The sequence below is a fragment of the Canis aureus genome, chromosome 3 (assembly GCF_053574225.1).
Source record: "Canis aureus isolate CA01 chromosome 3, VMU_Caureus_v.1.0, whole genome shotgun sequence".
NCBI lineage: Eukaryota > Metazoa > Chordata > Mammalia > Carnivora > Canidae > Canis > Canis aureus.
The window spans coordinates 78,024,482-78,037,343 of NC_135613.1; the positions used below are offsets into that span (position 1 = coordinate 78,024,482).

The 12,862-nt window shown below is 49.3% G+C and overlaps 1 protein-coding gene across 1 annotated transcript in view; it reads right to left on the reverse strand.

Annotated features, from left to right (window-relative positions):
• CLMP (CXADR like cell adhesion molecule) overlaps window positions 1-12,862 on the reverse strand; it is a 96,343-nt gene that overhangs the window by 82,918 nt on the left and 563 nt on the right.

Sequence of the window (12,862 nt, forward strand, 5' to 3'; positions counted from 1 at the left end):
ATGTGGGACTCGATCCGGGTCTCCAGGATCACACCCTGGGCGCTAAACCACTGAGCCACCCAGCTGCCCGGCCCTGTGCTTTTATTTCAGGTGTCTGAGTCCCCCGCCCCAGGAGCAGAGCCTGCTGCTGCCCATGCGTGCGCTCTGCTAAATGTGCTGCCTTCCTCCTGACAGTGCCAGCCTCTCCCCAGTCAGAGGGAGGACAAGTCCAGGAAACTTCAGAGCCTGTGTAAGAACATCAGCATCTCACACAGAAGAGCTTAGGCCAAGTCTAGCCTTTCACCCCAAGTGGGTCACACGTGGGACTCCTGACTCCTTCCTTCCTCGGCCTATACACCTGTCTGGGTGTCAACACACATCACCTGAGGTTACGGCCAAGCTTTTCCCAGGGCAGGTAACTCAGGTGCGAACCTTCCATTTCCCCAACCCCTGTCAAAGGCGCCTTAGGTCCTGCTCTACAGTGTCTTATTTTTTTCTTTTAAGATTTTATTTATTCATGAGAGATAGAGAGAGAGATAGGCAGAGGGAGAGAGAGAGAAGCAGGCTCCGAGCAGGGAGCCCGATGTGGGACTTGATCCCGGGTCCGTGGCCAAAGGCAGGCGCCAAACCGCTGAGCCACCCAGGCGTCCCTCTACAGTGTCTTAGACGTTTCTAATGTTCTGTGGGGATCTTGGGCAGGTTTTACAGAATCCGGTCCAGTGGGTCTGGGGTGGGGCCTGAGACGCTGCCTGTCTAACCAGCCCCCTGAGAGAACACTGCTGCTAGTCTGAGCACCAGACTCTGAGTAGTGAGATGGTTGACCAGTAGACCGGCTTTCTCAGAACCTTCATGGTTTGGTGCTAAAAATCCTGCACTCTGAGTCCTGAGAAACCCCTCAGTCTTGGACAAATCAGGATGGTTGGTCACCATACATATTAAATCGTAAACCTTCCCAGAGTAAATAGCCATATCTGGCAACGATGTTCCACTCTGCACACTCGGTGAGCTTTGGTGGCTAGCGGACAACCAAGGACAGGGCGGGAGCAGTGAAGAGGACCGCTGAGTGCTGTGGGATGCTGGAGCTCCCAGGCCTGTGGAGGAGTGGGACGGGCAATGATTGGGGGGCCAGGAGAACTGGTTTCTTGTTCTGGTTCTGCTACTAACTAGGGAAAACTCCTTAACCTCTGATCCTTTTCTATAAAATGGAGGCTGACACTACCTGCCTCATGACGCCGTCATGGAGAGCTAACATGTGAAAGCACTAAGCCTGGAAATAAAATAAAATTAAGTTACAACAAAACAAAACAAATGAAATAAAAATATCTTTAAAATCCCACCAGTGCTTTCTGTGATCATTGACTGACTTGTGTTTCTTCTGCTCGCCATGCCTCAGTGATAGATACCACGCTGGCTAGTGACGCGTGGGGTAAATCCACCAAGATAGAGGAGAAAGGAAAGCAAAGGAGGACTTTCAACTCTATGTGCCCCAGAAAGAGCCATTGACCCCCAGAGGGCCTAGAAAGGGCCAGGAAATGAGCCGGTCAGCATGGCTGGGTTGGCTTTCTCCGCTAATGAAGCTAAAAGTTCAGATTATGCTGGAAGGAAAAGCCACGTGTTCCCCAAATTATTACAGTACATGGAAAATAAATCACCAAAGTGTAGAAGGCCTGAACAACTACAGGCTCCCCACCACGAGATGTAAAGCAGAGGGTTTTCAGGGTGTCTTGCCACCTCCCACCTGTGGACCTGCTCACCGTGCATCTCTCACCATCCCCTTAGAGAGAGGGTGTAGGCCCTCCAGGGAGCAGCTCAGTGTGGTCCTGGTCAGCCTCCCAGGGGGTAGGACTTCGAGGCCACTCTACCTGCAAACACTTCCACCATCTTCTGTTCCCTGCCCACGATGACCACTTCCTCGTTGGGGTGTTTTTTAGTCTGTGTGCTGCCAAAGCAAGCACTCACTGGGGTCTTTTTGATGATAAAGAATCCTCATTACAGATACCCTAGGAGGGGCACATGGTTGGCTTCAGGGGTTGAGCATCGGCCTTCCTCTCAGGTCATGATCCCAGGGTCCTGGGATTGAGTCCCACATCGGGCTCCCCGAAGGGAGCCTACCTCTCCCTCTGCCTCTGCCTCTGTCTCTCTTGGTGTCTCTCATGAATAAATAATAAAATCCTTAAAAAAATAAAATAAAATCCTTTCCCAGGTACTCTGGGAAAAGTTCACATCTTTACTTTTATAAGCTTCATTTTACATTCATTAACTTTTTCATTCCTAAGTTTGTTCACTCATTCACCTGTTTTTCCAAGTACCTACTGAGTGCCAGCCCCTGGGCTTGGTATCACAGACAGTACGATACTATCCCCTGCTCGCAGTCCCACGGCACCGACAGAGAACCCCAGACCATTGCATGATGTGGCCTAGCTATTGCAACAGGAGCAACAAGGTGCCATGGGATTCCAGAGGGGGGGCCGCGCTCTCTGCCTGGGACCATCAGGGGAGCCTTTGCGGATGACACGATGGTGCAGCCTGTGGTCTTAAAAGGTAGGCAGAAAAAAAAAAAAAAAGGTAAGCGGGTGCCGAAAGGGGGGCAAAGCACCCCCCTTTCAGGGAGGCTTCTTTGCAGAGAGTGTGGGTGTGAATGTGGGCATGTGGGATGCAGGACAGAAAGGGAAAGTGCACACCAAAGATGAGCTTTACAGAGTGCACACTTGTGTCGTCTTTCTCTGTGTGTGTGTGTGTGTGTGTGTCTCTGTGTCTCTCTGTCTTTGCCCATCTCTGTTTCTCTGTGTCCTTTTTGTCTTTCTATGTCTCTGCCTGGCTCTGTTCGTCTCTCTTTCTCCTTCTGTCCTTCTCTCTGCGTCTATCTCTGTGTTTCTCTTTCTGGCTCTCCCTCTGTCTCATCTCTCTATAACTTTCTCTCTCTCTCTCTCTCTCTCTCTCTCTCTCTGTGCCTCTCGGTCGTTCCATGCCAGATCTGAGAGCAGGACACACCAGGCCCAAAATGAGAGAGAAAGAGTGAGGGGAAGGTCAGGCTAAGGTGGCAGGCATGGGAGGGACTGTCGCTGGATTGCTCAGGGCCTGGGAAGCTGCAGGACTCCAGGCACAGGGAGTGAGAGGCAGTGGAGCAGAGAGGGTGGCTGCGGAGAGGTGGCCCCGTTTCCTCCGCTCCTCCTTTGCGGGTGGAGAGGGGAAGGCGGGAGGCTGCCGCACGTCGTCGTGGCTCTTGGCCGGAGCAGCCGGGGCATGGAACTCCACCAGAGGGAAGCAGATGGAGAGCAGGCCCCGGCTGGAAACCCAGACTCTACCTGCCTGGCCCCAGGATCATTCTGAGCAGGAATTCTAGGTCTGCAGAAATCTGGGACACTCGGCTTCGCCCTGTTTAATGAGGAGGGATGTCACCCTCTCTGCTGTTCGGGTCAGTGGAAAAAACAGACATTTTCCTTCTCACCTTGAGGTTTTCCTGTCCTCCCAAATTTAAAAAGGAAATAGAACTCAACACGTCTTGAATGTGGGTGTTGGGCACACTGCAGTCTAATTTTGGTTGGGACAAATGACTGCCTGAAAAGTGGAAAATGCAGGGACTTACACCTCCTTCTAAGGCCACGTCCTCAAAGACACTCAAAGGCAGGGCGCACCTGGGTCCCCAAGTGGTGTCCCGCCTGTGCGTCGCCACTCGCCTGGGTGCCACCCGCCTGTCTCTGCGCTCCCATCTTCCCCAGATCAGTGCAGAGGCAGGAGGCAGATGGAACATAGGACAGAACCTCTGACCTCTTAAGTCTCCACATTCTGAAGAATGGGGTCATTCCTGCCTCCCGGGTTATTATGAGGATACAAGAAATCACTCGTAGGAAAGTCCCTCCGCGATGCCGAGGACACAATAGATGCTCAATAAAACATGACCCAGCACCGAAAGCAGCAATGGGGCATGGGGTGCTTGCCTGGCCGGGGCAGCCCGGGGTTGGCACGGGCTTTCGGGAGCGTGTGGCAGGGAGGGCAGGGCCTGGGAAAGGCGTGCACACTGCGGCACCGGTCCCAGCGGCCTGCAGACTGTCTGCCCAGCAGGGTAAGGAGGGCACCTCTTGCCCAGAGCCAAGCCACACAAAACGTCCCCCTCCCAGACCAGCAGCAGGCAGCCAGTCGGGGCTCAGGTGGGTTCTGTGCACCTCTTAGGGCCCCGGAGCAGGGCGACATTCCCCGAAGGACATCTAGGAACCTGTGTGCAGGGTGGAGGAGCGGTCGTGGCTGAAGCTCCCAAGGCTGGCCTGGCTGGCCTGGTGACCGCTGACTTGAGACAGAAGATCCCCACGTTGTCCCAATCCCCAGCAGGGACAGCCGGGGTCCTAACCACAGCCATTCGTTTACTCTGTGCCAGGCAGGGCGTTGAGATCCTTTATATGCATTACCTCGTTCATTGTCGCAACAAACCTATGCCATTGGTGTCAGATGCAGGGACTGGGGAGAAAAGCAGGGGCAGGACGGGGGCAGGTCACGTGATCCCCAAGTGGCATCTTGGCACTTCCACGCTGGGGTCTCAGGGCCCCGGGGCCCGGGCCCCTACAGAAGTTGCTCCACTGCTGGTCCCCACAGAAGCCTCCCCTGCTCTTCCCTTGAAGAATGATTGGAAATAATTGGAACTGTCACTGGAAGTAATGAAAAGTGACAGAGGCTGGGTTAGAGGCTCATTGCTCCAAGTCTGAACGATGCCGACCAACCCAAGCCTAAATTTAAACAATGAAGTCACAAAGCAATTTCCCCCTCCAAGATTTGATTTCCCCGCCCTCCCGCCAAGAAAAGGAAGACGACGGCGGGGCCGAGTCTCTGCTCAATACAATGGATTTCTTTTGGAACAATAAAGTCCTTCTTGGCTTGATCCCATTTGCTCTCCATGTAGACAAATACCAATAACAACCCTGGGTGAGCAGACTACCATTCTAAATTAAGAGATTCAAATTCATCGATATATCTTTCCCTTTTTCTTTCTTTCTTTCTTTTTTTTTTTTTTTTTTTTTAACATCCCCGGAGGGATGCAGAAGCAGAGGTAGCTATGTCGTTGGCAGGTGGTGATAAAGAAAGAGACCATAATTTTCAAAAGGCAAGGACATTAGGAGGTTCAATCCCTCCAGGAAGCACCTGGCTGAATGCCAAGGACACACACCGCTTAAATATCCTTTCTGATGATGATGGGGGGTGAGCCAGCAAGCCACCAGCTGTTTATTTAGCACCAGCCTCACGATGTGCAAGTGCCGTGAGGGACGCAAGAATATCAGGCCCAGTCCCTGAAGACCCACAGAGAAGAAATACCCTATTTCCACAAGACAGCTCAAAACTAAGTTCCTTCCTCCTTGGGACTCCTAGAAATCTTGGTACTTTCCTGGATGCTACTAGCACTTTCATTTATCTGTAATTCCTTGTTCAGGCACACGTCACCCCCACTGGGCTGAGTTCTGAGATGGTAGAAATGGCACCTTTCGTGTGACCTGGGAGCCTAGTACGGGGCCTGAAGCAGACAAGGAGCCTCCCTTCCACAACTGTTTTGTGAGAGCCTGTGGAGGAAGTCAAAATTGTGTAAATGTGGAAGGGAGGCCAAGGAGCAGCCGATGCCATCCATGAGGCAGCATGAGCTCGGAGAAGCTGCTCGGTGAAGGCCAAGAGCTCCATGGTTTGGCTTGGCTCTTCATTCTCTGCCATTTCTAGTTCTTCCTTCTTCTCTCCTGTTGCTTTTCTGACCTGACCTCTCCAGATCCCCCTTGCGGCCTCGCTTCAGAAAAGCCTCCCCCATATTCCCCACTGACTGGGGACCCATTCTGAGGATGGCTGCCCCCTTTCCCCTTCCCCGTAGGCACAAAGGAAACCACTTTCTCCCCCGATTTCTACTGAAACGAAGCAGCCTTCAATCTTATCACCGCCAGACTCTGGCTGACGCTAGACACCCAGCGACCCGGCTGACTGTCACTAACAAAATAAAGGTTGTTTGAGTTCAGCATTCCTTCCCACTTTGGTCTATATGGTGCCAAAGGAAATAAACTTTGGTTTTTCCAGAATCCAGACAGTTAGGAAGTTCAGATAACTAGATTTTTTTTTGAGGGGTACAGTCTGCATTCTTTTTTTTGGGGAGGGGGGAGCAAAGGAGTCAAAACTGGTGGAAACAGGAATTTAACTACAAGAGCAACATAAAGGGCAATCATACCCAAACCTACACCATCACCACCCACGGGCTCAGGATGGTATACTAATTAGGATAGCTAATGAACCTAACCCCCCCAGCAGGGCAAGGTGTCCACAATAACCTTGATTACTACCAGAGCCTTCTGATTAATCAGAAGAGCTAGTAATCCCTGTAAGGATAGATGCAGGAATCCTTAACCCAAACAAACCAGATGAACCATTTGAATGAGATAGCAGAAAGGGGGTAGGTGATAAATGTTCTCACTGAATTTTCCACTGTGGGATTTATTGTTTGGCATCCTATATACAAAGCCTCTGCTTCTTGGTAACACAGAAGCCTTGATTTCAGAAGAACTATGTCCCTCCTGGTAAGCGAAAAGCAGATGGTCTTTGGAATCCGAGGTGCTAGGTTTGTGTCCTGGCTTAGCTGTTTACTAACAGGGTAATCTTGAGACACTTACTCGGTTTCTCTAAGCCTCAGTTTATTCATCTGAAAAATGGCATAACAATGATATTTACCCTCAAAGAGTGATTTAAAGATGAGGTAAAGTATGTTAATATACTTTGTAAATTGCTGAACCCTGTACAAATGTTAGACATGAATTCTACTGTCATAATAATCCTACTCATATAATCCTCTCTCAGATACTATAAGTAACCTAATAATACCCAATTCATATTTCAAAACCCAACCAAAAGTTCAAACCATGCAAGGAACCCATTAAACCACACACTTAATAGGCACACCTTATTATCTGTGAATTATGCCTTAATTTTAAAAATTGAGGGAAATGCTTAACATTTGCAAATAGCTTCATTAGACCCTCTACCCAGAAGTCTAGCCAGGTGTCCATGCTTGGGCCTGTTTTATAGGTAACTCTGCTTAGGATGAGGTCCTTTAGGTGAATATTTCAGTTACTAAACTTGGGAAATAGGTCGCTGACCATCTACCATGACCTGAAATGATGCTCCCTGGCTAACAGTGCTACAGTACAGTCCTACTACTGCTCTCTTCACATTAGGTAGCTGGCCCCTCTAGATTTATAATCATATGCAACCAATTGCCATGAGTGGACAGTGCCTGAAAAGAATCAGATACTGCCATGCTTACCCACATGTTCCTAAACACTACCACATCTAGACCAACCAGCAAATTCTCAGAATTTAAAAAAAAAATCAGACAATGTTAGTGGTATAAGGAAACTGAGATAACCTTAATCTAATAATCTCATTTTACAGCAAAAGAAATTGAGGCTCATGGGACACCTGGGTGGCTCAGCGGTTGAGTGTCTGCCCTCGGCTCAAGGTGTGATCCTGGGGTCCTGGAATCGAGTTCCACATCAGGCTCCCCGCATGAAGCCTGCTCCTCCCTCTGCCTGTGCCTCTGCCTCTCTCTGTGTGTCTCTCATGAACAAATAAATAAAATCTTAAAAAAAAGAAACTGAAGCTCAGAGTGGTAGGACTTTCCCAGAATAACCTAGCAAAATTATGAAGTAGCTAGAGCTATTGGTTTCCCATTCTATTCCTTATCACACACACACACACACACACACACCCCTTTGGAACTTTGGGTATAATCCTTTTTCCAGAATACAGCAGACATTCTACAAGACACTGTAGAAGTTTCCAGGATTTCCACTTAGGATGGCTAACTTGAAATGTTACGACATCTGCCCTATTTTTCAGGCAATTTCTCAACATAAAAACCAATGCCAATTATTCAGCATTTAGCTCATTTAACTGAAGCATCTGAAGAGCAATTGTGATCTTGAAGTTTGACTACACGAGCTGAAAAGGAAGGAGAGACTTTTCTAGTTCAAGAATGTGAGATAGGACAAATTATGGAATTTGGATTCTAGTCATGGCCCTTCTATGAACCTAGCTGTTTAACTTTAGCCAAGTCTCTCTGAACTTTGGTTTCTTCATCATAAAAAAAAGGGATAGGTTTTGGGATGCCTGGGTGGCTCACCAGTTGAGCATCTGCCTTTGGCTCAGGGCGTGATCCTGGAGTTTCAGGATCAAGTTCCACATCGGGCTCCCTGCATGGAGCCTGCTTCTCCCTCTGCCCATTTCTCTGCCTCTCTCTCTCTCTCTATGTCTCTCATGAATAAATAAAATATTCAAAAAAAAAAAGGTGGGGGGATAGGTTTAGATCAAGGATTCACTTGATAGGAAGGGCATCAGGAGGTCCCCAGAAGTTTCGACAAAATGCAACGTATGTGTCTTTTTCTAAGCAGTTTTGTGGTTTTCATCAAATTCTCAGTGGGGTCTGAGATTCCAAATTTTAAGAATCTTTGATTTTTAGGGATGCCTGGGTGGTTCAGTCAGTTAAGCATCTGCCTTCAGCTCAGGTCATGATCCCGGGGTCCTGGGATCAAGCCCCACATCGGTATCCCTTTTCAGTGGACAGTCTGTTTTTCCCTTTGCCACCTGTCCGTACCCCGTTCATGCTCATGCATAAATAAATAAATAAAATTTAAAAAAAGAAGAACTTTCCATTTTTAGACAGTCTCTTAGCTTCTCCCCAGTTCTGACAATCTTTGGCTCCACCTTTTAAAAATGTCTATCTAGTTCATTACCATTAGGTACATTCATGAAATACACTCATGTATATACTGCCCAGCTGAGTACAAGACAAAAATAGGATGAGACAAGACAGGAGCCTACTGGAGGAATGTATCATTGTTATGGCCATCATCATTAATGTGGGAAGATGAAGGCAGGGCATGGAATCCTACTGAGACCTGTCATTGAACTACAGACCAACGGACCATGCAGTCAAGCCTTCCTCAAATTCATTTTCTGGGAAACAAAGCTCCTTCCCACCCTGGTAGAAATTTCAATGAAGAAATCTATCGTGAATCTGGTACTAATGTCCTTCCTATAACAAAATAAGTTTGTGTAACAAATATATTATCTGGTCCCTGTGCATGTGATGTTCTATATATAATTTTTTTAAAAGGTACTGGTCCTGTTTGTATAAATGGACAAGAAAGCCCAAAAGGAAGTTGAGTTAAAACCAGGCTATGTGTGGAGCATCTGAGTGGTACAGTTGGCTGAACATCCATCTCTTGGTTTTGGCTCCGGTTGTGATCTCAGCATTATGAGATCAAGCCCCATGTAAGGCACCACACTCAGCACGGAGTGTGCCTGAGAGTCCCTCTCCCTCTCCCTCTGCCCCTCCCACTAGTGCACTCTCTCTCAAGTAAATAAATAAATCTTAAAAAAAAAACAACAACCCACAACTGGGATCCTTACAGTTGCGTCATTCCATAGAGTAGCAATCCTCCTAATCCTTTGCCTCTTGACCTTAAGTGTTCCAAATGTTTAAAAAATCTGAGTATCTTAACAATTGGCCCACAGCTTTGAGTCTATGCAAGGTACTGAAAGTGGCACACAGATGAATGAGACACTACCCTGTCTGCATGGAGCTTAGGCTCTCACTGGGCCATTAGATGAGCATTTGGATCACCATCACGCAAAGCCACGTAACAGAAAGGCTACTGTGACTCAAAAGAAGGAAAGTATATCCTGATTGGGGGAAATCGTGCATAGGCATATGGAGGAAGTGGTATTTGGGGTGAGATCTGGAGTGTGAGCATGATTTCGATCTTCAGGGTGGAGAGTAAGAGGGCATCTTTGGTGGAGAGACTATCATAAACCGAAGCATAGAAACGGAAGGAAACACGGGGCATGTTTAGGGCACAGGAAAGAATCTCAATTCCCTGCAGAGTTGCCTGGAGTGGGAGGAACAGAGTTGTGAATGACACTGTAGCATCTTTAACAGGAGAATGAAGTGTTTGTACTCAATGTCATAAACAATGGAGATTTCCAAAGGTTTATGAAGGAAGAGACTAAGGTCATAGAATTATAGAAATTGTATTTATTTATTTTTTAACTTATTTTTTAGAATCATAGAAATTTTAAATGAAAGATCTCCTTACCTGTGTTTTAGGGACAAGAGAGTCAGAACAAGAACCCAGAGAGTTTGCCAGATTCTAAAGTCCAGGGTAGAAAAGGGGGTTCAGGCAGGAGGCCAATATAGTGGCCATCATAGAAGTCCAAGTGAGATCTTAAGGTGAAATGAGGACCTGAGCATCAAGGTGGGGTGGTGGGGGGAGAAGGCAAGGGGTAAGAGGAGGGGCTGGGGCCGGGGGAGCCTGTGAAGTATCCCTTCTCTCTCCTCCATGGAGCTCAGAACATTTCTCAGTTCATTCACATCAGAGAGGTGTGGCATTTGATTTCATTCACTGGCAGGTCCAGAAAGCATGAGGTCAACGGGTCCACCCTTGCTCAGATTATGAACACTGAGCCCTCCCAACTCCCCTTCAGCACTGTGCATTCTCTAGAAAGAAAAAAAAAAAAAAAGAGGCCAGAGATCATGCCAGCAGCGATCATAAGCAGCCCTGGAACTGTCCCTTTAAGGGACCAGTAGCCGATTTTAGGATTCAGGCAACTCTGAGGCTTTTCTTTCTGGCTTCCTTAGAGTGCCAGGCATACCAGGGCTCAAAACCGCTCAGCAAATAAGGTCCATCCCACCCACAGGAGTGCTTCCCTGGGGCCTTCCAACCCAGGAAGGAATGTCAGGCATAGAGGGGTCCCTTCCAGGGTTTCTCCCTCCGTGGGTGATCTCTGGATCACCAACATCACCTCAGGTCTCCTGCCTTGTCCCTTGTCTGGATCCTTCAGCTTATGGACTCTGTGACTTTTCACTTGAACTCGGATGGCAGGAGCCTGAGCATGTCTGACAAAGAACACAGATGTGGCAAAAGCTGAATAGTGGGTGTGAGTGACAAACATCCAGTTGCGCAGAATGCTAAGTCTGTGCTCTCCTTTTTCTCTTCCACATGGCCTGTCGCCTGTCGTTTGCTCTCATTTTATAAGGACAGAATCAACAAAGGAATCGTGAGAGGCAGCTTCTATGATAAGAGACTATCAGCCCAACAGATTTGTTTTCTCCCCACAGGAACGGTCACCCACAGCAGGCAGTCAGTAAAGAAGGGACGGTGAACCAATGACATCTTTTTTTCCAATGACATCTTTTGATGCTGTCTCGCCAGTTCCTCTTTCTCATGAACCAAGAGGATGACTATTAGCAAGGCCGGCCAGTTGATTTCAACTGACCGTGGGGGACAAAGTCACTTGTCACTTTCCACTTGTCACTTTCCACTATATCCCTGGTATAGAGCAGGGGTTCAAACTCCTTTCGCTGAGCTTTCTATCCCTTGCCCAGACCCCTCCTTCAGGGCAGGTTCACCTTGACCTCTCACCCTTGGCGAAGAGGGCTACACCAGATGCCACTCCAAGGAACACCTTTAAGTCCTTCTGTAGGGACAGAAGGCTGTACACGGGGCGCTTTAGCGAGCACCCTCTCAAGGCAAACAACCTACATTCAAATCCCATCTCTGTTCATTAGGAGCTTATGGCCTCAAGCAAGTTACCTGACCTCTTTACACCTTGACTCCTTCAGCTGTACAACGGGGCAAACAACAGTGCGCAGCCAATAGGACCGGCGTGAGGGAGAAATGACTCAACAAGACAGTTCATATCAAGTGCTCAGCAGAAGTACTTAAAGAATCCCAGCTGTTTTTAGTAAAGGGGGGGATGCGTTTCTGAACTTTTGAGTCCAGTGAACATCTGGTGATTCACAGCGGGGTGGAGGCCAGGAAAGGTGACAAAGGTGCCACCCAGCTATGCCAGCTGTGCACAGGGGCAGTCTGGCAATACTCGGCCAGTATCTGAAGGAGCTGAGAAGGTAGCGGCTGCCCACCTGCCCCACCTGAGTGACAGCTGAGGCTAATCCACCCGGGTGACTGCTGACCTGAGGCTGGCCTAGAAAGGCGTGCTTGGGGCCTAGTCAGTTTGTAAGCTTAAGAACAAAAGAGAGAAAGCGAGCTCTAGAAGTCCCCTTCAGGGTGGCTTTTTACTTGCTTCTTCACTTTGGTGTGGGGATTTTTCTAGACATCAGGCCCCCGCACACCCCTGGTGTTTTAGGCTGTCAGAGCTTACAAGGGATCTGGGAACCATCTAATTTGCTTGTTTCGAGCTAAGGAAACCGAAGCCCTGGGTGGTGAGCTGTCCGTGATCACCCAGCTGGGCAGCTGGAAACCAGGACTCGTGGTCAGGAGGTCTGGTGCCCTGGGCAGCGTGCACTCTACTACACCCAGCGGGCTCCTGGGTTTTCTGAACCCGGGGCTAACTTTTCGGCCTGGGGTGGGGGGGAGCCGGCACGCACGCACGGGGTCCAACGCCCGTCACGGTTTTTGTTGGGCTCTCCTGCCCCCCCCCCCAGGCCCCCAGGGCCCCCGGGCCTCGGATGCTCCGGGTCCTCCTGTCAGTTCTTGTCCACACACATCCTTGGTGCAACTGCTGTCCTGCCCTGTCCTGCAAACCTGCCTGCTTCCCGCCCAGGTGAGAATGTGCCGCAGGGCCTCTCTCACACCCAGGTGGACACCCCGAGAGCTCTCCTCTCTGCCCCGGAACCTCTCTTTCTTCCCTTGCACTCCATTTTCTTCCTTCTTTCTGACCCTCTGCAGCCCCATCTCCCCCGTCCTGCGCTTCTGCTTCATATTCCCCTTCTCCCCTCTTTCCTCTCGAGCTCCCCACCCCTTGGGCTTCCCGGTCTTCTGGCCCTCGCCGGGGCATCTCCCTGGTCCTGCCTTGTCCCTCTCCACCTTTCGTCTCCTCCGCCTCTTCCTCCATCCCCTGCGCCTCCCCT